Source organism: Nycticebus coucang, chromosome 10, assembly GCF_027406575.1.
Source record: "Nycticebus coucang isolate mNycCou1 chromosome 10, mNycCou1.pri, whole genome shotgun sequence".
Lineage (NCBI taxonomy): Eukaryota > Metazoa > Chordata > Mammalia > Primates > Lorisidae > Nycticebus > Nycticebus coucang.
The window spans coordinates 35,362,187-35,389,531 of NC_069789.1; the positions used below are offsets into that span (position 1 = coordinate 35,362,187).

Consider the following 27,345-nt stretch of genomic DNA (forward strand, 5'->3'; position numbering starts at 1 on the left):
ATCTTCTGTTGAATAAGAGATGGGTGCAGGAAGAAATAAAACAGGAAATCATTAACTTCCTTGAGCATAACAACAATGAAGACACAAGCTACCAAAACCTGTGGGATACTGCAAAAGCAGTTTTGAGAGGAAAATTCATCGCTTTAGATGCCTACATTCGAAAAACCGAAAGAGAGTACATCAACAATCTCACAAGAGATCTTGTGGAATTGGAAAAAGAAGAACAATCTAAGCCTAAACTCAGTAGAAGAAAAGAAATATCCAAAATCAAATCAGAGACCAATGAAATTGAAAACAAAAGAATCATTCAGAAAATTAATGAAACAAGGAGTTGGTTTTTTGAAAAAATAAACAAAATAGATAAACCATTGGCCAGACTAACTAGAAATAGAAAAGTAAAATCTCTAGTAACCTCAATCAGAAACGATAAAGGGGAAATAACAACTGATCCCACAGAGATACAAGAGATCATCTCTGAATACTACCAGAAACTCTATGCCCAGAAATTTGACAATGTGAAGGAAATGGATCAATATTTGGAATCACACCCTCTCCCTAGACTTAGCCAGGAAGAAACAGAGCTCTTAAACAGACCAATTTCAAGCACTGAGATCAAAGAAACAATAAAAAAGCTTCCAACTACAAAATGCCCTGGTCCAGATGGCTTTACTCCAGAATTCTATCAAACCTTCAAGGAACAGCTTATTCCTGTACTGCAGAAATTATTCCAAAAAACTGAGGAAGAAGGAATCTTCCCCAACACATTCTATGAAGCAAACATCACCCTGATACCAAAACCAGGAAAAGACCCAAACAAAAAGGAGAATTTCAGACCAATCTCACTCATGAATATGGATGCAAAAATTCTCAACAAAATCCTAGCCAATAGATTACAGCTTATCATCAAAAAAGTCATTCATCATGATCAAGTAGGCTTCATCCCAGGGATGCAAAGCTGGTTTAACATACGCAAGTCCATAAACGTTATCCACCATATTAACAGAGGCAAAAATAAAGATCACATGATCCTCTCAATAGATGCAGAAAAAGCATTTGATAAAATCCAGCATCCTTTTCTAATTAGAACACTGAAGAGTATAGGCATAGGTGGCACATTTCTAAAACTGATTGAAGCTATCTATGACAAACACACAGCCAATATTTTACTGAATGGAGCAAAACTCAAAGCTTTTCCTCTTAGAACTGGAACCACACAAGGTTGTCCTCTGTCACCTTTACTATTCAGCATAGTGCTGGAAGTTCTTGCCAATACAATTAGGTAAGACAAGGAAATAAAGGGAATCCAAATGGGAGCAGAGGAGGTCAAACTCTCCCTCTTTGCTGATGACATGATCTTATACTTAGAGAACCCCAAAGACTCAACCACAAGACTCCTAGAAGTCATCAAAAAACACAGTAATGTTTCAGGATATAAAATCAATGTCCACAAGTCAGTAGCCTTTGTATACACCAATAACAGTGAAGATCAGAAGCTAATTAAGGACACAACTCCCTTCACCATAGTTTCAAAGAAAATGAAATACCTAGGAATATACCTAACGAAGGAGGTGAAGGACCTCTATAAAGAAAACTATGAAATCCTCAGAAAGGAAATAGCAGAGGATATTAACAAATGGAAGAACATACCATGCTCATGGATGGGAAGAATCAACATTGTTAAAATGTCTATACTTCCCAAAGCAATCTACCTATTCAATGCCATTCATATCAACGTACCTACATCGTACTTTCAAGATTTGGAAAAAATGATTCTGCGTTTTGTATGGAACCAGAAAATACCCCGTATAGCTAAGGCAGTTCTTAGTAACAAAAATAAAGCTGGGGGCATCAGCATACCAGATTTTAGTCTGTACTACAAAGCCATAGTGCTCAAGACAGCATGCTACTGGCACAAAAACAGAGACATAGACACTTGGAATCGAATTGAACACCAAGAAATGAAACTAACATCTTACAACCACCTAATCTTCGACAAACCAAACAAGAACTTACCTTGGGGGAAAGACTCCCTATTCAATAAATGGTGTTGGGAGAACTGGATGTCTACATGTAAAAGACTGAAACTGGACCCACACCTTTCCCCACTCACAAAAATTGATTCAAGATGGATAAAGGACTTAAACTTAAGGCATGAAACAATAAAAATCCTCCAAGAAAGCATAGGAAAAACACTGGAAGATATTGGCCTGGGGAAAGACTTCATGAAGATGACTGCCATGGCAATTGCAACAACAACAAAAATAAACAAATGGGACTTCATTAAACTGAAAAGCTTCTGTACAGCTAAGGAGACAATAACCAAAGCAAAGAGACAGCCTACACAATGGGAAAGGATATTTGCATATTTTCAATCAGACAAAAGCTTGATAACTAGGATCTATAGACAACTCAAATTAATCCACATGGAAAAAGCCAACAATCCCATATATCAATGGGCAAGAGACATGAATAGAACTTTCTCTAAAGATGACAGACGAATGGCTAACAAACACATGAAAAAATGTTCATCATCTCTATATATTAGAGAAATGCAAATCAAAACAACCCTGAGATATCATCTAACCCCAGTGAGAATGGCCCACATCACAAAATCTCAAAACTGCAGATGCTGGCATGGATGTGGAGAGAAGGGAACACTTTTACACTGCTGGTGGGACTGCAAACTAGTACAACCTTTCTGGAAGGAAGTATGGAGAAACCTCAAAGCACTCAAGCTAGACCTCCCATTTGATCCTGCAATCCCATTACTGGGCATCTACCCAGAAGGAAAGAAATCCTTTTATCATAAGGACACTTGTACTAGACTGTTTATTGCAGCTCAATTTACAATCGCCAAAATGTGGAAACAGCCTAAATGCCCACCAACCCAGGAATGGATTAACAAGCTGTGGTATGTATATACCATGGAATACTATTGAGCCATTAAAAAAAAAATGGAGACTTTACATCCTTCGTATTAACCTGGATGGAAGTGGAAGACATTATTCTTAGTAAAGCATCACAAGAATGGAGAAGCATGAATGCTATGTACTCAATCTTGATATGAGGACAATTAATGACAATTAAGGTTATGGGGGGGAGAGCAGAAAGAGGGATGGAGGGAGTGGGATGGGGCCTTAGTGTGTGTCACACTTTAAGGGGGCAAGACATGATTGCAAGAGGGACTTTACCTAACAATTGCAATCAGTGTAACTGGCTTATTGTACCCTCAATGAATCCCCAACAATAAAAATAAAAAAAAATAAATAAAAAAAAGAGGGACGTTACCTAACAAACGCAATCAGTATAACCTTGTTTCTTGTACCCTCAATAAATCCCCAACAATTAAAAAAAAATGAAATATCTTCCTGTTTCAAATACTGCCAGGCGTAATACTGTCTCTGAGTCTCCCATTATCCTAAGGATATTCAAGTACATATTAAATTTGCAATGATTATGGGGACAATGCACCTCTATGTACTGAAACTTGAGAATTTTTTTCCTAATGCCTTATGCCCTGTATATTATAACTCGCTTTTCCAGGGCAGAATTGGACAAAACTGAAGCTGAATATTACAAAGGTATTCTTTTAAAACATTAATAATAATGGTAATATCATGAATATAAAAATATTCTTTTTTAAAAATCGTACACTAAGTTCTCAAAGGACTTGTAGTTATAAGTGAGACTAATGAAGTTATGAAATTGTTGTGGACTTCCGCTTCCTCTCAGCTTTCTTCTCGTCTGTGTCTCCAGCTAGTCCAGAGCCAGGTCCCTGCAAAAGCGGCCGTGGTGATACCATGGTGGAGTTGACGGCTCTGGAGAGTCTTATAGAGATGGGCTTCCCCAGGGGACGCGGGCAGAAGGCTCTGGCTCTCACAGGGAACCAGGGCATCAAGGCTGCAATGGACTGGTTAATGGAGCAGGAAGACGACCCCGAAGTGGACGAGCCTCTAGACACCCACTCGGACATATCACAGGAACCCACCTTCTAAGAGCAAGGACCTGGGTCTGCTGCTGGAGACCGCAAACCCATTTTGAGTGAAGAGGAAAGACAAGAACACACCAAGAGGATATTAAAGCTGGTGGCCAGAAGCAGAGAGAGTGGGAGGAAAGAGAGGCAAGAGAGGCATTGGAACGGGAGCAGCAGCACAGGAAACAGGGGCTACAAGAAGATGAGATGCACAACAGCGGCTACAGGAAGATGAGATGTGCAGGGCTGCTGAGGAATTGAGGAGGGAAAAGGCAGAAGAGTTAGCAGCCAGACAGAGAGTTAGAGAAAAGATCGAAAGGGACAAGGCAGAGAGAGCCAAGAAGTATGGTGGTAGTGTGGGTTCTCAGCCATCTCCACCAGCATCAGAGCCAGGTCCTCTTCCCTCCTTTCCCAGCCAGGATCCTCCCACCAAGAGGGAGTATGACCAGTGTTGCACACAGGTCAGGAGGCCAGATAGGACCTCATTGACCCAGACTTTCAGGGCCCAGAAACAGCTGGCAGCAGTGAGGCTCTATGTGGAGCTCCACCATGGGGAAGAACCTGGAGGAGGCCAGGACCCTGTGCAGTTGCTTAGCAGCTTCCCCAGACAGGCCTTTAAATACTTTAATGACATTCACAATTTGAAGAAATTTGCCATAACTAAACCAGCTCTCCAGGATATTCTCAGATCTATCCTCCATAAAGACCAGCATAATCCTCCACCACAAGTAAACCCACCCAGAAAATTTTGATCAAATTCCAACTTTCACAGTCGCAAAAAGATTAAAAATGTCCACCGGACTCTCGAAAGGCTTACAATATTCTCAATTAATGTGAATGGTTTAAATTGTCCTCTAAAGAGTCACAGGTTGGCTGACAGGATATAAAAACTCAAGCCAGATATCTGCTACATACAAGAATTGCATCTTACATTAAAAGAAAAATATAGACTCAAGTGAAGGGATGGTCATCTATACTCCAGGCAAATGGAAAACAGAAAAAAGCAGGCATCGCAATCCTATTTGCGGACACAATAGGCTTTAAACCAACTGATATAAGGAAGGATAAGGATGGACACTTCATATTTGTTAAAGGTAATACCCAATATGATGAGATTTCAATTATTAATATTTATGCATCCAACCAGAACGCACCTCAATTTATAAGAGAAACTCTAACAGACATGAGCAACTTGATTTCCTCCAGTTCCACAGTAGTTGGAGATTTTAACACCCCTTTAGCAGTGCTGGATAGATCCTCCAAAAAGAAGCTAAGCAAAGAAAATTTAGATTTAAACATAACCATTCAAAATTTGTACTTAACAGACATCTACAGAACATTTCATCTCAACAAAACTGAATACACATTCTTCTCATCAGAACACAGAACATAGTCCAAAATCGACCACATCTTAAGCCACTAATCTAACCTCAGAAAATTAAAAAAAAAAGAAATTATGATCACCCCTGAGAGGATACAGGGAGTCAGCGAGAGACTTCTGGACCCCAAGAGGTGGACTAAAACAGTGGAAAACCGGCAAGTGGTCGCATGTGTTCAATCCATCTAAACCCGCCCACAACTGCAAGTTCAGTAGCAGAGAGACTGCAAACCAGAAAGGCCTTACCTGTGAACTGTTTTGGTGTCTTTGGACTTGGCACTAAGCTGAACTCCCTTGGGGAGAGCCTGAGCGGCAGTGCAGAGAACTTTGGCCTTTGTCTAGGGCCCCAGTCTGAGTCGCTGAGCCAGACGGAGCTAATAGTGTTTGGCTCTGGGTCACAGGAAGCCATTGTGAGCGATCTGCCCCGGAAAGCTCCGCCCTCAGGGTCGCAGAGCTAGAACTGGGTGGGAGGTGGTAACCCAGTGACCAAGTGCCTAAGGGCGGTGTCTGAGCTGCCTTGCAGCCCTAACCCTCGGGGGCAGAGGGAGACCACTTTTGGCACACAGGTCCACAGGTACGAGAACTGAAAGAGCAAGAAGAACTGAAAGGAAAATTAGGGCAAGGAAACAGATAAAAGAAATCACTCATGAGGAAGAATCAGCAGAAAACTCCAGGCAACATAAAGAACCAGTCCAGAACAACCCCGCCAAGGGACCATGAGGTAGCTACTGCAGAGGATTCCACCTATAAAGAAATGCTGGAATGACAGAAAGGGAATTTAGAATACACATGTTGAAAACAATGAAAGAAATGATGGAAACAACGAAGGAAACTGCTAATAAAGTGGAAAATAACCAAAAGGAAATTCAAAAACAGAATCAAATAAGAGATGAACGATATGAAGAATATAAAAAGGATATAGCAGAGCTGAAGGAAATGAAACAGTCAATTAGGAAACTTAAAGATGCAATGGAAAGTATCAGCAACACGTTAGACCATGCAGAAGAAAGAATTTCAGAGGTAGAAGACAAAGTTTTTGAGATAACTCAGATAGTAAAAGAGGCAGAAAAGAAGAGAGAGAAAGCAGAACGATCACTATCAGAATTATGGGACTTTATGAAGCGTTCCAACATACGAGTTATAGGAATTCCAGAAGGGGAAGAAGAATGCCCCAGAGGAATGGAAGCCATACTAGAGAATATTATAAAAGAAAATTTCCCAAATATCACCAAAGATTCTGACACACTGCTTTCAGAGGGCTATTGGACCCCAGGTTGCCGGAACTATAACCGAGCTTCTCCAACACACATTGTGATGAACCTGTCCAAAGTCAAGACAGAAGAAAAGATTCTGCAAGCTGCCAGGAGTAAGCGCCAGTTGACCTACAGGGGCAAATCCATCAGAGTGACCGCAGACTTCTCTAATGAAACTTTCCAAGCAAGAAGACAATGGTCATCTACCTTTAATCTACTTAAACAGAACAATTTCCAGCCCAGAATTCTGTACCCTGCTAAGCTTCAAAATTGATGGAGAAATCAGATCATTTACGGATATACAAACATTGAGGAAATTCGCCACAAGAAGACCAGCTCTACAGGAAATACTTCAACCTCTTCTGCACACTGACCACCACAATGGATCAGCAGCAAAGTAAGAACTCAGAAATTAAAGGACAGGACCTAACCTACACAATGATGCAAAAGATAAAACTAAGAAATGGACTCTAACAAAATAAGACGAATAGAATACTACCACAATTATCGATTATCTCAATAAATGTTAATGGCTTGAATTCCCCACTGAAGAGACATAGATTGCTTGACTGGATTAAAAAACACAAGCCATCCATTTGCTGTCTGCAAGAAACCTGGCTTTAAAAACAAATTAAGGCTCCGAGCCAAGGGTTGGAAGACATTTTTTCACGCAAATGGAATTCAGAAGAAAAGAGGAGTTGCAATCTTATTTTCAGATACATGTGGATTTAAAGCAACTAAAGTCAAAAAAGACAAAGATGGTCACTTTATATTGGTCAAGGGAAAAATACAACAAGAAGACATTTCAATTCTAAATATTTATGCACCCAATTTAAATGCTCCCAGATTCTTGAAACAGACCTTACTCAGTCTGAGCAATATGATATCTGATAATACCATAATAACAGGGGACCTTAACACTCCTCTTAAAGAGCTGGACAGATCCTCTCAACAGAAATTAAACAAGGATATAAGAGATTTAAATGAGACCCTAGAACAACTGTGCTTGATAGACGCATATAGAACACTCCATCCCAAAGACAAAGAGTATACATTCTTCTCATCACCCCATGGAACATTCTCCAAAATTGATCATATCCTGGGACACAAAACAAATATCAACAGAATCAAAAGAGTTGGAATTTTACCTTGTATCTTCTCAGACAATAAGGCACTAAAGGTGGAATTCAACTCTAACAAAAATGCTCGACCCTACCCAAAGGCATGGAAATTAAACAATCTTCTGTTGAATAACAGATGGGTAAAGGAAGAAATAAAACAAGAAATCATTAACTTCCTTGAGCAAAACAACATGAAGACACAAGCTACCAAAACCTGTGGGATACTGCAAAAGCAGTTTTGAGAGGAAAATTCATCGCTTTATTTGCCTACATTCAAAAAACAGAAAGAGAGCACATCAACGATCTCACAAGAGATCTTATGGAATTGGAAAAAGAAGAACAATCTAAGCCTAAACTCAGTAGAAGAAAAGAAATATCCAAAATCAAATCAGAGATCAATGAAATTGAAAACAAAAGAATCATTCAGAAAATTAATGAAACAAGGAGTTGGTTTTTTGAAAAAATAAATAAAATAGATCAACCATTGGCCTGACTAACTAGGAATAGAAAAGTAAAATCTCTAGTAACCTCAATCAGAAATGATAATGGGGAAATAACAACTGATCCCACAGAGATACAAGAGATCATCTCTGAATACTACCAGAAACTCTATGCCCAGAAATTTGACAATGTGAAGGAAATGGATCAATATTTGGAATCACACCCTCTCCCTAGACTCAACCAGGAAGAAATAGAGCTCCTGAACAGACCAGTTTCATGCACTGAGATCAAAGAAACAATAAAAAATCTTCCAACCAAAAAATGCCCTGGTCCAGATGGCTTCACTCCAGAATTCTATCAAACCTTCAAGAAAGAGCTCATTCCTGTACTGCAGAAATTATTCCCAAAAATTGAGGAAGAAGGAAATTTCCCCAACACATTCTATGAAGCAAACATCACCCTGATACCAAAACCAGGAAAAGACCCAAACAAAAAGGAGAATTTCAGGCCAATCTCACTCATGAACATAGACGCAAAAATTCTCAACAATATCCTAGCCAATACATTACAACTTATCATAAAAAAAGTTATACATCATGATCAAGTAGGCTTCATCCCAGGGATGCAAGGCTGGTTTAACATACGCAAGTCCATAAACGTTATCCACCATATTAACAGAGGCAAAAATAAAGATCACATGATCCTCTCAATAGATGCAGAAAAAGCATTTGATAAAATCCAGCATCCCTTTCTAATTAGAACACTGAAGAGTATAGGCATAGGTGACACATTTCTAAAACTGATTGAAGCTATCTATGACAAACACACAGCTAATGTTCTACTGAATGGAGTAAAACTGAAAGCTTTTCCTCTTAGAACTGGAACCAGACAAGGTTGTCCTCTGTCACCTTTACCATTCAACGTAGTGCTAGAAGTTCGAGCCAATAAAATTAGGCAAGACAAGGAAATAAAGGGAATCCAAATGGGAGCAGAGGAGGTCAAACTCTCCCTCTTTGCTGACGACATGATCCTATACTTAGAGAACCGCAAAGACTCAACCACAAGACTCCTAGATGTCATCAAAAAATACAGTAATGTTTCAGGATATAAAATCAATGTCCACAAGTCAGTAGCCTTTGTATACACCAATCACAGTCAAGATGAGAAGCTAATTAAGGACACAACTCCCTTCACCATAGTTTCAAAGAAAATGAAATACCTAGGAATATACCTAACGAAGGAGGTGAAGGACCTCTATAAAGAAAACTATGAAATCCTCAGAAAGGAAATAGCAGAGGATATTAACAAATGGAAGAACATACCATGCTCATGGATGGGAAGAATCAACATGGTTAAAATGTCTATACTTCCCAAAGCAATCTACCTATTCAATGCCATTCCTATCAACGTACCTACATCGTACTTTCAAGATTTGGAAAAAATGATTCTGCGTTTTGTATGGAACTGGAAAAAAACCCATATGTCTAAGACAGTTCTCTGTAACAAAAATAAAGCTGGGGGCATCAGCATACTAGATTGTAGTCTGTACTACAAAGCCATAGTGCTCAAGACAGCATGCTACTGGCACAAAAACAGAGACATAGACACTTGGAATTGAATTGAAAACCAAGAAATGAAACTAACATTTTACAACCACCTAATCTTTGATAAACCAAACAAGAACAAACCTTGGGGGAAAGACTCCCTATTCAATAAATGGTGTTGGGAGAACTGGATGTCTACATGTAAAAGACTGAAACTGGACCCACAACTTTTCCCACTCACAAAAATTGATTCAAGATGGATAAAGGACTTAAATTTAAGGCATGAAACAATAAAAATCCTCCAAGAAAGCATAGGAAAAACACTGGAAGATATTGGCCTGGGGAAAGACTTCATGAAGATGACTGCCATGGCAATTGCAACAACAACAAAAATAAACAAATGGGACTTCATTAAACTGAAAAGCTTCTGTACAGCTAAGGAGACAATAACCAAAGCAAAGAGACAACCTACACAATGGGAAAGGATATTTGCATATTTTCAATCAGACAAAAGCTTGATAACTAGGATCTATAGACAACTCAAATTAATCCACATGAAAAAAGCCAACAATCCCATATATCAATGGGCAAGAGACATGAATAGAACTTTCTCTAAAGACGACAGATGAATGGCTAACAAACACATGAAAAAATGTTCATCATCTCTATATATTAGAGAAATGCAAATCAAAACAACCCTGAGATATCATCTAACCCCAGTGAGAATGGCCCACATCACAAAATCTCAAAACTGCAGATGCTGGCGTGGATGTGGAGAGAAGAGAACACTTTTACACTGCTGGTGGGACTGCAAACTAGTACAACCTTTCTGGAAGGAAGTATGGAGAAACCTCAAAGCACTCAAGCTAGACCTCCCATTTGATCCTGCAATCCCATTACTGGGCATCTACCCAGAAGGAAAAAAATCCTTTTATCATAAGGACACTTGTACTAGACTGTTTCTTGCAGCTCAATTTACAATCGCCAAAATGTGGAAACAGCCTAAATGCCCACCAACCCAGGAATGGATTAACAGGCTGTGGTATATGTATACCATGGAATACTATTCAGCCATTAAAAAAAATGGAGACTTTACATCCTTCGTATTAACCTGCATGGACGTGGAAGAAATTATTCTTAGTAAAGCATCACAAGAATGGAGAAGCATGAATCCTATGTACTCAACTTTGATATGAGGACAATTGATGACAATTATGGTTATGGGGGGGGACAGAAAGAGGGAAGGAGCGAGGTTGGTGGGGCCTTGGTGTGTGTCACACTTTATGGGGATAAGACATGATTGCAAGAGGGACTTTCCCTAACAATTGCAATCAGTGTAACCTGGCTTATTGTACCCTCAATGAATCCCCAACAATAAAAAAAAAAAAATGGAGACTTTACATCCTTCGTATTAACCTTGATGAAAGTAGAAGACATTATTCTTAGTAAAGCATCGCAAGAATGGAGAAGCATGAATCCTATGTACTCAATTTTGATATGAGGACAATTAATGACAATTATGGTTATGGGGAGGGGAAGCATAAAGAGGGATGGAGGGAGGGGGTGGGGCTTTGGTGTTTGTCACACTTCATGGGGGCAAGACATGATTGCAAGAGGGACTTTGCCTAACAATTGCAATCAATGTAACCTGGCTTATTGTACCCTCAATGAATCCCCAACAATAAAAAAAAAAAAATAGAAATTATTCCTTGCAACTTCTCAGACCAGCATGGAATAAAAGTTGAACTCAATAACAAGAAGAATCTGCACATCCATACAAAAACATGTAAGCTAAACAACCTTATGCTGAAGGATAGATGGGTTATAGACGAGATTAAGAAGGAAATCACCAAATTTTTGGAACAAAACACCAATCAAGACACGAATTACCAGAACCTCTGGGATACTGCAATGGCAGTCCTAAGAGGGAAATTTATAACACTGAATACCTTCCTCAAGAAAACGGAAAGAGAGGAAGTTAATAACTTAATGGGACATCTCAACCAACTGGAGAAGGAAGAACACTGCAACCCCAAACCCAGCAGAAGAAAAGAACTAACCAAAATCAGAGCAGAATGAAATGAAATTGAAAACTAAACAATTATACAACAGATCAATAAATCCAAATGTTGGTTTTTCGAAAAGATCAATAAAATAGATAAAACTTTGGCCAACCTAACCAGAAAAAAAAAAAGAGTAAAATCTCTAATTTCATCAATCAGAAATGGTAACAATGAAATAACAACAGACCCCTCAGAATTCAAAAAATCCTTAATGAATACTACAAGAAACTCTACTCTCAGAAATATGAAAATCTGAAAGAAATCGACCCATACCTGGAAGTACGCCACCTACCAAGCCTTAGCCAGAACGAAGTGGAAATATTCAACAGGCCTATATCAAGTTCTGAAATAGCATCAACTATACAAAATCTCCCTAAAAAGAAAAGCCCAGGACCAGATGGCTTTACGTCAGAATTCTACCAAACCTTTAAACAAGAACTAGTACCTAGATTACTAAACCTCTTCCAAAATATAGAAAAAGAAGGAATATTACCCAACACATTCTAGGAAGCAAACATGACCTTGATCCCCAAACCAGGGAAAGACCCAACGAGAAAAGAAAATTATAGACCAATATCACTAATGAATATTGATGCAAAAATACTCAATAAGATCCTAACAAACAGAATCCAACAACACATCAAAAAAATTATACACCATGACCGAATGGGATTTATCCCACTGTCTCAAGGCTAGTTCAATACACATAAATCTATAAATGTAATTCAGAACATAAACAAACTAAAAAATAAGGACCATATGATTCTTTCAATTGATGCAAAAAAGCTTTTGATAATATCCAGCATCCCTTCATGACCAGAACACTTAAGAAAATTGGCATAGAAGGGACATTTCTTAAAGTAATAGAGGCCATCTACAGCAAACCCACAGCCAATATCGTATTGAATGGAGTTAAATGGAAATCATTTCCACTTAGATCAGGAACCAGGACAGTTTGCCCATTGTCTCCATTGCTCTTTAACATTATAATTGAAGTTTTAGCCATTGCAATTAGGCAAGAAAAGGCGATCAAGGGTATCCACATAGGGTGAAAAGAGATCAAACTTTCACTCTTCGCAGATGATATGATCGTATATGTGGAAAACACTAGGGATTCTACTACAAAACTTTTAGAAGTGATCAAGGAATACAACAATGTCTCAGGCTACAAAATCAACACCCATAAATCTGTAGCCTTTATATATACCAAAAATAACCAAGCCGAAAAAAACAGTCAAGGACTCTATTCTTTTCACAGTAGTGCCAAAGAAGATGAAATATTTGGGAGTATACCTAACTAAGAATGTAAAAGATCTCTACAAAGAGAACTATGAAACTTTAAGAAAGAAATAGCTGAAGATTTTAACAAATGGAAAAACATACCATGCTCATGGCTGGGAAGAATCAACATTGTTAAAATGTCTATACTCCCCAAAGCAATATATAATTTTTTTTTTTTTTTTTTTTTTTTTTGTAGAGACAGAGTTTCACTTTATCACCCTCGGTAGAGTGCCATGGCATCACACAGCTCACAGCAACCTCCAACTACTGGGCCTAGGCGATTCTCCTGCCTCAGCCTCCCGAGTAGCTGGGAGTACAGGCGCCCACTACAATGCCCAGCTATTTTTTTGTTGCAGTTTGGCAGGGGCTGTGTTTGATTCCGCCACCCTCGGTATACGCGGCTGGCGCCCTGCTCACTGAGCCACAGGCGCCGCCCAGCAATATATAATTTTAATGCAATACCTTTTAAAGTTCCATTGTCATATGTTAAAGATCTTGTAAAAATAATACTTCATTTTATATGGAATCAGAAAAAACCTCGAATAGCCAAAACATTACTCAGCAATAAAAACACAGCAGGATGAATCACGCTACCAGACCTGAGACTGGTATAAATCTCTGGTATAAATCAATAGTGATCAAAACAGCATGGTATTGGCACAAAAACAGAGAAGTAGGTGTCTGGAACAGAATAGAGAACCAAGAGATGAATCCAGCTACTTACTGTTATTTGATCTTTGACAAGCCAACTAAAAACATCCAGTGGGGAAAAAATTCCCTATTTAACAAATGGTGCTGGGTGAACTGGCTGGCAACCTGTAGAAGACTGAAACTGTACCCACATCTTTCACCATTAACTAAGATAGACTCTCACTGAATAAAAGATTTAAACATAAGACATGAAACTATAAAAATGCTTGAACAAAGTGCAGGGAAAACTCTTGAAGGAATTGGCCTGGGTGAATATTTTATGAGGAGGACTCCCCAGGCAATTGAAGCAGTATCAAAAATACACTTCTGGGACCTGATCAAACTAAAAAGCTTCTGCACAGCCAAGAACATAGTAAGTATAGCAAGCAGACAGCCCTCAGAATGGGAGAAAATATTTGCAGGCTATACCTCCGACAAAGGTTTAATAACCGGAATCCACAGAGAACTCAAATGTATTAGCAAGAAAAGAACACGTGATCCCATTTCAGGGTGAGCAAGGAACTTGAAGAGAAACTTCTTTAAAGAAGACAGACGCGTGATCTACAAACACATGAAAAAAAGCTCATCATCCTTAATCATCATAGAAATGCAAATCAAAACTACTTTGAAATTTCACCTAATCCCAGTAAGAGTAGCCCACATAACAAAATCCCAAAACCAGAGATGTTGGTGTGGATGTGGAGAAAAGGGCACACTTCTACACTGCTGGTGGGAATGCACACTAATACATTCCTTCTGGAAGGATGTTTGGAGAATACTTAGAGACCTAAAAATAGACCTGCCATTCGATTCTATAATTTATTTACTAGGTTTATATGCAGAAGACCAAAAATCACAATATAACAAAGACATCTGTACCAGAATGTTTATTGCAGCCCAATTCATAATTGCTAAGTCATGGAAGAAGCCCAAGTGCCCATCGACCCACAACTGGACTAGCAAATTGTGGAACATGTATACCATAGAATATTATGGAGCCTTAAAGAAAGAGGGAGACTTTACCTCTTTCATGTTTACATGGATGGAGCTGGAACATATTCTTCTTAGCACAGGAATGGAAGAAAAAATATCCAATGTACTCAGCCCTACTATGAAGCTAAATCATAGCTTTCATATGAAGACTATAACCCAACTATAGCACAATACTGTGAGGAAAGGGCCAAGAAAGGGGAAGGGAGGGGGGAGGTTAGGGTGAGGGAGAGTAATTGGTGGGGCCACACCTATGGTGCATTTTAGAATGGGTACAGGCAAAACTTACTAAATGCAGAATACAAATGTCTACATACAATAACTAAGAAAATGCCATGAAGGCTACATTGAACAGTTTGATGGGAATATTTCAGATTGTATATGAAACCAGCACATTGTACCCCTTGATTGAACTAATGTACACAGCTATGATTTAACAATTAAAAAAAAAGAGTTGTGTTAGGGAACACATCTAGGTTAATCTGGGAGATACACAGGAGTGGAATATGGTCCAGAACATCACATATATTGGACCAAGGAGAGTCTAATATAAATTCATATCCTGATTATTCTTACTTTACAAATTTTTTCAAATTCAGGCTTTGTTGTGCATTCCCATTGCCACCATCCTAAATCCAACTTACACTGCATTAAAAATAGCCTACTGTAATCATAATCCATTTCATCAGTTTTTAAAAGGGAGTGGAACCAAATTAGCTAAGGGATGGAATGGAAGAAAAAAAATAGCTTTTTCCAAATACAGACTCCTTGGGCTCCACACTAGAACTATTGAATCAGAATCTCCAATAATAGAAGCCCCAGCATAGTTAGTCCAAGTTCCGTATACAGATAGGCAAAGTAGTGTGACCTATAGTCCCAGATACTCAGAAGCTAAGGTGGAAGGATCCCTGATCCCATAGCCCAGTTGTGAGCTATGACTACATCAGTGCATTCCAGGCTCAGTGACAAAGCAAGAACCCATCCCTAATTCACTACATAAATAGAAGCAAAAGCAAAGACTCTCAATAGTTGCAGAAAAAGCATTTGACAAAATTCAGCATGCTTTTCTGATAACAACACGTAAGAAAATAGTTATAAATGGGACATTTCTTAAACTGATAGCACCCATCTATGACAAACCCACAGCCAATATCATACTGAATGGAGTAAAACTGAATGCTTTTCCACTTAGAACTGGAATCAGACAAGGATGTCCACTATCTCTATTACTATTCAACATTGTGCTGGAAGTTGTAGCCAATGCAATCATATAAGAGAAGGATATTAAGGACATTCAGATGGGAGCAGAAGAGGTCAAACTTGCTCTTTGTTGATGATCTGATCTTATACTTAGAAAACTCCAGGGACTCAAATACAAGACCTCTGCAAGTGATCAAGAAATACAGTAACATTGCAGGATATAAAAACAATGTCCACAGTTCAGTAGCCTTTGTATATGCCAATAACAATCAAGCTAAGAAGAAAATCAAGAACACAATTCCCTTCACAGTTGCTTCAAAGTAAATGAAATACCTGAGAATATATCTAACAAAGGAGGTGAAGTATCCGATCCTAAATATAGAATTATGAAACCCTTAGAAAAGAAATAACAGAAGACATTAACAAAAATAGAAAAACATACCATGTTCTTTGCTGGGAAAAAGCAACATTGTTAAAATGTCTACACTACCCAAAGCAATCTACAAGTTTAATGCAATCCCCATTAAAATACCATCATCATACTTTGAAGAACTAAAAAAAAAAAAAAAAAGCTCCTTATTTTATATGGAAACAGAAAAAACCTCATGTAGCCAAGGCAATTCTTTTTTTTAATAAGTCATAAATACATAAATCATGTATACATTAATGCATTTATGGGGTACAATGTACTAATTTTATACACAACTTGGAATGCTTACATCAAACTGGTTAACATAGCCTTCACCTCACTTAATTATTGTATTAAGACATTTATACTCTACACTTAATGGATTTGACATGTAACCTTGCAATATGCACCATATGTGTGGTCCCACTGTTTACCCTCCCTCCATCCAACCTCCTGCCTCTCCTCACATTCCCCTCCTCTTCCCTCCTTCATCCTGGGGTATAGTTGTGTTTTATCTTTTATATGAAAGTGTGGGTGATTAGAAATTGGTTTCATAATAGTACTGAGTACATTGGATACTTTGTCTTATCCATTCTTAAGATACTCTATTAAAAAGAGTATGTTCCAGCTCCATCCATGTAAACATAAAAGAGGTAAAGTCTCCATCTTTTTAAGGCTGCATAATATTCCACAGTGTACATATACCACAATTAATCCATTCATGGGTTGATGGGCACTTGGGCTTCTTCCATGACTTGGAAATTATGAATTGAGCTGCAAAAAATAATCTGGTATCTATATCTTTATTATAAAGTGATTTTTGGCCTTTTGGATATAACCTAGTAGAGGAATTGCAGGATTGAACACCAGGTCTACTTTTAGATCCCTAAGTGTTCTCCAAAATTCTTTCCAAAAGGGATGCATTAGCTTGCACTCCCACCAGCAGTGTAGAAGTGTTCCCTTTTCTCCACATCCATGCCAACATTCGTAGTTTTGGGATTTTGTTATGTGAGCCACCCTTACAGGAGTTAGATGATATCTCAAAGTAGTTTTGATTTGCATTTCTCTGTTGAGTAAAGATGATGAGAATTTTTTCATGTGCCTATAGGCCATGTGCCTGTCTTCTTCAGAGAAGCTTCCATTCAAGTCTCTTGCCTATAATGAAATGGGATTACTTGTTCTTTTCTTATTAATAAGTTTGAGTTCTCTGTGGATTCTGGTTATCAAAACTTTGTCAGAAACATAACCTGAAAATATCCTCTCCCATTCTGAGGGCTGTCTGCTTGCTTTACTTACTGTGTTCTTGGCTGTGCAGAAGTTTTTAGTTTGAACAGATCCCAGTGATGTATATTTGATGTTGCTTCAATTGCCCAGGGGGTCCTCCTCATAAAGTATTCTCCCCGGACAATTTCTTCAAGTGTTTCCCCTGCACTCTCTCCAAGAATCTTTATAGTTTCATGTCTGAAGTTTAAATTTTTTATCCAGTGAGAATCGATTTTTCTTAATGGTGAAAGGTGTGGGTCCAGTTTCAGTCACCAGCCAATTCATCCAGCACCATTTGTTAAATAGGGAATCTTTCCCCCAATTTATGTTATTGGTAGGCTTATCAAAGATCAAATGATGATAAGTGTCTGGGTTCATCTCTTGGTTCTCTATTCTCTTCCATACTTCTACCTCTATTCTTGTGCCAGTACCATGCTGTTTTGATCACTATAGATTTGTAGTATAGCTGGAAGTCTGGTAGCGTGATTCCTCCTGATTTGTTTTTATTTCTGAGTAACGTATTGGCTATTTGAGGTTTTTTCTAATTCCATATAAAACAAAGTACTATTTCTTCCAGATCTTCAGACTATGACAGTGATGCTTTAATACAAATTGCATTAAATTTGTATATTGCTTTGGGTAGTATGGACATTTTAACAATGTTGATTCTTCCCAGTCATGAGCATGGTATGTTTTTCCATTTGTTACCATCTTCAGCTATTTCTTTTCTCAGAATTTCATAGTTCTCTTTATAGAAATCTTTCATGTCCTTTGTTAGGTAAATTCCCAAATATTTTATGTTCTTTGGCACTACTATAAAAGGAATCGAGTCCTTGACTATTTTTTCAGCTTGACTATTGCGGGTATATATAACAACTGAGTATTGTATCTTGAGAGTCTGCTGGATTCCTTGATCACTTCTAAGAGTTTTGTAGTTGAGTCTCTGGGGTTTTCCAGGTATACAATCATCATCTGTGAAGAGTGAGAGTTTGATCTCCTATTTGGATATCCTTGATTGCCTTCTCTTCCCTGATTGCAATGGCTAAGACTTCCATTACAATGTTAAAAAGCAATGGAGACAGTGGGCAACCTTGCCTGGTTCCTGATCTGAGTGGAAATGATTTTCAATTTTACTCCATTCAATACGATATTGGCTGTGGGTTTGCTGTAGATGGCCTCTATCAGTTTAAGAAATGTCCTTTCTATACCTATTTTCTTAAGTGTTCTGATCATGAAAGGATGCTGGATATTATCAAAAGCTTTTTCTGCATCAATTCAGAGAATTATATTTTCTTTTTCTTTATTTTGTTTATGTGATGTATTATATTTAAGATTTACATATGTTGAACCAACCTTGAGACCCCGGGATAAAACCAACTTGATTATGGTGTATAATTCATTTTACGTGTTGCTGGATTCTGTTTGCTAGGATCTTGTTGAATATTTTTGCATCTATATTCATTAAAGATATTGGTCTATAATTTTCTTTCCTTGTTGGGTCTTTTCCTGGTTTGGAGATCAGAGTGATATTTGCTTCATAGAATGTGTTAGGAAATATTCCTTCTTTTTCTATTCTTTAGAAAAGGTTATTTAATATAGGTACTGGTTCCTCTTTAAGGGTTTGGTAGAATTCTGATGTAAAGCCATCTGGTCCAAGACTTTTCTTTTTTGGGAGAAATCGTATAGTTGATGCTATTTCAGTATTTGATATAGGTCTATTCAACATTTCTATTTTTTTCTGATAAGTCTAGGAAGGTGATGCGCTTCCAAGTATTGGTCTATTTCTTTCAGATTTTCATATTTCTGAGAATAGAGTTTTCTGTAGTATTAATTAATGTTTGCTTTAATGTCTGTAGTGTCTGTTGTTATTTTGCCCATATCATTTCTGATTGATGATAATAAATAGGGACTTTACTTTTCTGTTTCTGGTTAGTTCATCCAAAGGTTTATCAATTTTGTTAAATCTTTTCAAAAAACCAACTTTTTGATTCATTGATCTTTTCAATAATTTTTTTGTTTTCAATTTCATTTAATTTTGCTCTAATTTTGGTTATTTCTTTAATTCTTCTAAGTTTGAGGTTGGAATGTTCTTCCTTTTTCAGTTGCTTGAGATGTCACATAAAGTTGTCGACTTCCTCTCTTTCTTCCTCTTGAGGAAGGCTTGCTATAAATTTCCCTCTTAGGCCTGCCTTTGCAGTATCCCACAGGTTCTGATAATTCATGTCTTCATTATCATTTTGCTCCAAACATTTGATCATTTCCTTCTTAATCTCATTTATGACCTAGCTATCATTTAGCATAATATTATTTAGTTTCCATGTCTTTGTATGAGTATGAAGATTCTTGTTGTTTTTGCGTTCAACTTTTATGCCATGATGGTCTGAGAAAATATAAGGAATAATTTCTATTCTCTTAAATGTGCTGAGATTAGACTTGTGACCTCAGATGTGATCAATTTTGGAGGATGTTCCGTAGACTAATGAGAAGCATGTTTATTCAATTTTGTTAGGATGAAATGTTCTGTAGATGTCTGTTAAGTCCACTTGTTGTAGGGTCAAGTTTAAGTCCAAAATTTCCTTGTTTAGCTTCTTCTTGGAGGATCTATCCAACATTGCCAAAGGGATGTTAAAATCTCTGACTGTTATGGTGGTGGAAGAAATTATTCATGTCTGTTAGGGTCTCCCTTATAAATTGAGGAGCATTCTGGTTGAGCGCATAAATGTTAATAATTGAAATCTGTATGTTGAGTGTTTCCCTTGACAAATATGAAGTGACCACCCTTATCTTTCCTTACCTTTGGTTTAAAGTCTATTGTATCTATGAATAAAATTGAAACCTCTGCTTTTTTATGATTTCCATTTGTCTGTATTAGAGATGTCCATCCCTTCACCCTCAGTCTATTTTTATCCTTTAAGGTAAGATGGGATTCTTGTATGCAGCAGATATCTGGTCTGAGTTTATGTATCCAGTCAACCAACCTGTGCCTCTTTAGAAGACAATTTAAACCATTCACATGAATTGAGAGAACTGATAAGCCTGGTAGTATTTTGGGTGTCAAGTTTTTTGAAAGTCCAGTGGACATTTTTAATCCTTTTGCAACTGTGGAAGTTAGATTTTGATCAAAAATTTCTGAATGAGTTGACTTTGGTGGTAGAGCATTGTGTGGGTCATTGTGGAGGATGGGTCTGAGAATATCCTGGAGAGCTGGTTTAGCTATGGCAAATTCTTCAACATTTGTATTTCATTGAAGTATTTGATTTCTCCATCACTAATGAAATTTAGTTCAGCTGGATGAAGGATCCTGGGATGAAAGTTGTTTTGTTTTAGGAGATTTAAGGTTGATGACCATCCTCTTCTGGCTTGAACAGTTTCAGCTGAGAGATCTTCTGTCATTCTAATATTCTTCCCCCTTGTAGGTTATGATTTTCTTATATCTGGCTGCTTGCAGAATTTTCTCCTTCATATTAACTTTGGCAAAATTAATTACAATGTGTCTAGGAGATACTTTATTTGGATTGAGTCTTGCTGGTGTTTTAAACTGTCTACTATCTGAATTTTGGTATCTCTTGCCATACTTGAGAAGTTCTCCTCAATTATATCTTGGAGTAGAGCATCTGTGCCTTTAGGAACATACTCTTCTCCTTCAGGAATTCCTGTAAGATGAATGTTTGATTTTTTGAAGTGATCCCACAACTCTCTCAGGGAATGATCCATTTTTGCTCTCCATTTCTCTGCCTCTCTGAGCATTTGGGAGCATTCAAAAGCTTTGTTTTCAATATCAGAGATCCTTTCTTCTGCCTGATCCACTCAATTACTAAGGGATTCTACGTATTTCTCAGATCTTTGAGGGCTGAAATTTCTTGTGTCATTGTAAGTAAATGTTTGGAGATTTTGTCTTAGAATTCATTTAATTCTTGAGAGAACTTTTCAATTACTCCTTGAATTTCTAATTCCAACTCTACTGCCATTTTGTTAATCTTATTTGCCATCCAAATTCTGAACTCGTTTCTGACATTTCAGCCATTTGTTTGTGAATGGGATCTTCTGTGCTGTCTACTTTGTTGTTCTACTCTGATTATTCATGTTGCTATTGTTTTTCCGCTGATTCTGCCCCAGTACCATTTTTCATTGTTTGGCTAGAGAAACTGGTAAGGTGAAATTGGATTTAAGGCTCCAGGAGTTGTAATTAACCAGCCCTTTACCAAAGAGCTGGGACTGGTGACTAAAACTTTTCCCCTAGAGCTTTGCAAAGCTCCTGTTCAGTACTAAAGCCTGAGACTCTGGGGACCTGCTTGGTGTCATGGGGCTAGGTGGCTCTGTCTTGTATTCAGCTAATCTCTGTCCAATCCTAGTGAATCAGTGGCTTTGGGCTGAAATCTCAGCTGTGGAGAAATACAAGAACTAAGACACCTGCCCCCCACAGGCAACAACTGGATGAGTAGAATCAGACCCTCCCCCTACAGGGGTACAACCATGGAGGGTCCCCAGGTGATCAACCCATGTCAAGAGTTCCAAACCAATCACAAATGCAGATCAAGTGGGAGAGTTCAAAAAGTCTCCAGCAACTAGACAGCAGGGGACCACTGGCAGCTCAAGTGTGACTCGCTCCAGTGCTCCATGGAGTCAGAAAGACCCACCCAGCAAAAGAGTTAGCCCAGGGGGCCTGGTGTCTCCTTTCCCACCTTGCACCTCCATCATATGCAGTTACTGGTAACCCAGTTGGACTGTGACCCTGTTCCCTCCAATGAGCAAATGTGCCAGGGATTTGCACCTGCCAGAGTCAAAGGGGAGTCAATGTCTCCTCAGCCAGGCTACCACACTCTGCCACCAGCTGACGGGGGAGCTGAAGCCTGACTACCTTGGGTGCTCAATAGAAACTGGGGAGTGTTCCTCCTGAGTTTGTTCCAAACCAGAGTTTAAAAAAGCAGCAAGTGTTTTTCTCCATCAGAGACTGTGCCTCTGCCCCAGCCTCACTGCTCCTCTGGTACCCCTGCAGGGCAAGGTCTGGCTCCCTCTGGCAGTCCATAGAATTGGGGAGGTGTCTCTCTGAGATTTGACTCCAGCAGGATCGCTCTATTATTGCTGATGCTGTGTGGGAAGTGCATCCATGCAGTTTCCTGCATGGGTTCCTGAGCCTCCGTGCAAGTTCCCAACCCTCCACACAAGCTGCTGAGCCTCCATCCACTGATTTGCACTTTCACAGAGCCAAGCCAGACACCCTCCCCACTGTTCATTTCTGCACTGCTACTGGATTCACGGTTTCACCACAACTGTGCTGCCACAGCCCATACAATGCCTTGTCCTAGCAAAGAACTGTGGACATTCCCATCTCTGCAGGGGTTAGCCTTCTAGACTGCCAGGCGAGGGGGAAAGGGTGAACTGGGAGTTCAAAATGGCAGGGAAAATATTTGTTCAACTTTCATGCAAAGCAAGAGAATGCCTAGGCTCACAGCAGGGTCTCTCTGGAGAAGAAGTCGCAGCCTCCAGTGACTCTCTCCCATGGGACAAGATGAGAGGTCTTCACTTCACTACTTGCTTGTAGAAATCCCACAGGAAGTCACTTCCCTTGGGGGAAGGGATGGACACTCATCCTCTTTGGGATGGATTTTGTACCTGAAATTTGCTTCCTTGGAGTCACGGCTTGCCTCAGCAGAGATGACATGCAGTTATCAATCTTCTCTCTCAGCTCACCTCCTCACCTTCAGCTTTATTGGATCCTTTCTAGCCATTATCTCCCCCTCTGGATGGGAGCTTCTGTTGAAAGCTGGCTCAAGTTGGCCATCTTACTCTTCCCCCTAAGGCAATTCTTAGCAATAAAAACAAATCCGGAGGCATCACTCTACCAGACTCCAGGTTATATTACAAGTCCACAGTGATCAAAACAGCAAATATTGGCACAAAAACAGAGATATAAACATATGGAATAGAATAGAAAACCTAGAGAAAATAGAGACATAGATCTAAAGAACAGAATAGAAAACCTAGAGATGAAACCATTCTCATATCACCATCTGATCTTCAATAAAACAAACAAAAGTATACACAGGGGTAAAGAATCCTATTCCACAAATGTTTCTGGGGAAACTGGATAAGCACGTGTAAAAGCCTGAATCTAGACCTGCATCTCTCACTACTTACAAAAATTGACTTACAATGGATAAAAGATTTAAATCTAAGACACAAAGTGATAAAAAAAAATTCTAGAAGAAAGTATGGGGGAGGCAGAGCATGATGACAGACAGGATGTACATGTAGCTCACCTCTCCCAAGCCATCAGGTGAGAGGAAAGGCATTCTGGACCTTCCCTGAGTGTGGATTATTGGAGTGGACAGACAGCTGGAGACGCCCAGAGAACTGGCGGATTGCTATATATGAGGGGTAATTTAAAAACACAGACTCTTTTATAGAGATTCTTCCCTGCATGGCCATGCCAACCAGCAGGCCCCTCCCCTACGGAGGTCAGCAGCTTGTAAATTCTGACAAAACCCAATTGACAAATAATTATTCCTTAACTGAGGGAGGCATCCAAAAGGAGAGCCCTCAAAACCACGGGGAGCTGGGCAAACTGTTGGACAATTGAAGGGAAGGGATCCTGCCCAGAAAACAGACATTTTGAACTACCCAAAAGGACGGGCACCTTTCCCCCAGGTGTTGGAGGGGGCTGGTGGTTCAGGCTGTGCGGTGAACTCGCGGGCGCTGATCCAAAAAGGAAACTCTGACCATAAAACTCAGAATAAGTCCCCCGAACACTCCAACCATGGGAACCAGCTACAGCTACTGAAGCCACGGACCCAGCTTTAGCTGCTAAAGCTGCGAACTTGGCTTCAGCCCCGGGAGCCAGCTACAGCAGCTAAAACCGCAAACCCACCAACGACCGGTGAACTCAGAACCACTCCACCTACAGCTGATTGCAGTCACCAGTTTGCAGGAGAACCTGGGAACAGAGTGGAAAGACTTAAGAAGCATGGACACCTGCACTGAATGGGAAGGTCGGTCGCAAGTGCTCTCTGGAAAAGAACAGCCGAGGTTACACAATTCTTAGGCGACAAACTTTTACAGAAATTCCAAAATGGTGATCGGCCATGGAAGGTGGTTACCATGGTAACAGTATAAACTGTAAATCAGGTATAAGTCTCAGAACCACTCACAGCGCCACCTGGTGTCCAGAAAATACATTGCAGTATGAATACATTCCTACGAAAGTTGATCCCTACAGCAGACATATAGATATATAGGTATATTTTTACACACAAGAATATTTTTGTAGTTGGTGCCTTTTTTTGTTTTGTTTTCTTTTTGTTTTTTTTGTTTTCATGGGGTTTTTTTGTTTGTTTTGGTTTTGTCTGTTTTTTCCTCACCATTTTCTTACAGGAGATTTTGATAATTTTTTATTATTACTTTTTATGTAGATATATTTTTTATTTCTATGTCTTCTAATTTTAATTTCTTCTTTCTTCTCTTTTAACAATCCTACTAACACAAATTTTTTCTCTCTTTTTTTTCCTTTCTTTCAATTATTTTATGATTATCACTATTTTCATTGCAGTTGTTCTTATATTGCTATTGTCGTAGCTGTTACCTGTATGTCTATGTGTTTCCGTCTATCTCTGTATCTATGGGCCCGTGTGCCTGGTACCCTTTGTTTATTTGTTCATTTGGTCTCAATGAGCTTGGTGTTACGACCTGCAAATCTGAGCTCCTAGCACACCCATCCACTCTCACTCTGAGATCTGGAGACCTGCCCCCCCAGGAGTCCAGATTCTTGGGTGAACTCTCGAGAGGTGTAGACAGGACCTGGACTGCAGCTGGCCAGTGCTGACTCTGTAGCAAAGGAGCGAGAAGACGATGGTCGGCTAAGAGGGAATTACACTAGAGCGGTGGTGCCCCAAGGTGCAGAGCAACAGCCATCTTCAGCAATAACAAGGCCCACCCCCCAGATATCCCATAGCCTCTCATCCTGTCTTCCTGGGCAACCAGATGAGGCCGAGCATCTTCTCAGATGGAAACCACCATGGAACAGACCTGGGACTGAAACACAGGCCCCGTGAGTAAAGGGTTTACCTGAGGCGGCACTGACCTGCGTGGAACATGGGGACTAGAAAACACACCCGCAGAGCCGGGAAACTCCCAGGGTGGGGCTGATCCAGAGGACCGCTTTACTGAGCTTAAGATGCACCTGGCCCTCAGGGGATCACCAGCCTACAGACAAAGGAGGCCAAGAGTCTACAGCCGACAACTGATTGTGCTGCAAATACAAACCCGCAGGACTAAAGACAGGGCCTGAGGCACAGGTTCTGGAAACTCAAATCAGCCTCTCTGCAGAGGAATCTAGCAGGGTCAGAAACAAACTCCCACAAGGTTGTTCCATTCACCCAGTAACATAAACTAAGGTTGGGGCTGGAACTGAGTGAACACCTCCAGCCTCCATCAAATGCCTGAGGGTGACAGGCCACACCACCCCCTGCTGGATAAAGACAGAGAGTAGCGGCTTAGATGACCAAACACAGATTACCCTGTGACTTAGGCAGGTGCAAACCCCTGGAGTATCGGCTTACTGCAGACAACTGACTGGGTCACAGCCCTGTGGGGATAGCAGCGACTGGGTGTGACAGAGCTGCAAGGTGGGGAAGGAGGCATCAATATTCCCAGACTGATCTATTTACTGGGTGGCTCTTCCTGACTCCACACAGCATTGAAGCAAGCCATATTAGAGAAGTCACCAAACCCCTGTGATCCAGTTCCCAGGGACCTCTTGAACTCTCTCACCTGAGGCAGCTGCTGACTGAGACAATTGATTTGGACCTTTTGAACTGAGCCACTCACCTGGGGACTATCCATGTGGTGCCCTGGGTGTGTGGTAGTAGGAAGGTTTGATTTTCCTTTTCCATCTGTTGCCTGTGGTGGGTGGGGTGACTTAATTGTTGGTATTTCTCCACAGCTGAGACTTCAACCCAGAGTAACTGTTTCACTAGGATCAAATAGAAACGAGCTGAAAAGAAGACAGAACCACTTAGCCCCTCTACACCAAACAGGGCCCCAGTATCTCAGGCCACAACACTGTATGGGTCCTCAACAAAACACCAGGGGAGAAATCAAAGGGAGTAAAACAATCATGGGGCAGAATCAGCGAGGAAACTCTGGTAACATGAATAACCAGAATAGATCAACCCCCCCCAAGGAAAGATATGGCAGATGTAATTGAAGATCCCATTCATAAACAACTGGCTGAGATGTCAGAAATTGAATTCAGAATTTGGATGGCAAACAAGATTAACAAAATGGAAATGGGAATTCGTGGAGAAATTCAAAAGCTGTCTCAAGAATTTAACGAATTTAAAGACAAAACCACCAAAGACTTCAACACACTGAAACAAGAATCTGCAGCCCTCAAAGATATGAAAAATTCAGTAGAATCCCTTAGCAACAGAATGGACCAAGTAGAAGAAAGGATTTCCGACATTGAAGATAAAGCCTTTGAACGCTCCCAAACTCTCAAAGAGGAAGAGAAATGGAGAGCAAAAACGGATCATTCTCTCAGAGAGCTCAGGGATAACTCGAAGAAGGCAAATATCCGACTCATAGGAATTCCTGAAACAGATGAAGTGGCCTCACTGGGCGCACAGGCCCTTCTGCAGGAAATTATTAAAGAATTGACATGCCTAGAGAAACTGAAATTCAGATAGCAGAAAGCTTCAGAACTCTAGCACGACTCAACCCCAATAAGACATCCCCCAGGCAT

At 39.7% G+C, this 27,345-nt stretch overlaps 1 pseudogene; it reads left to right on the top strand.

The window, feature by feature from the left end:
* Positions 1–3,800: 3,800 nt before the first annotated feature.
* LOC128596389 (UBX domain-containing protein 1-like) lies at positions 3,801–23,367 on the top strand (annotated as a pseudogene).
* Positions 23,368–27,345: the final 3,978 nt, after the last annotated feature.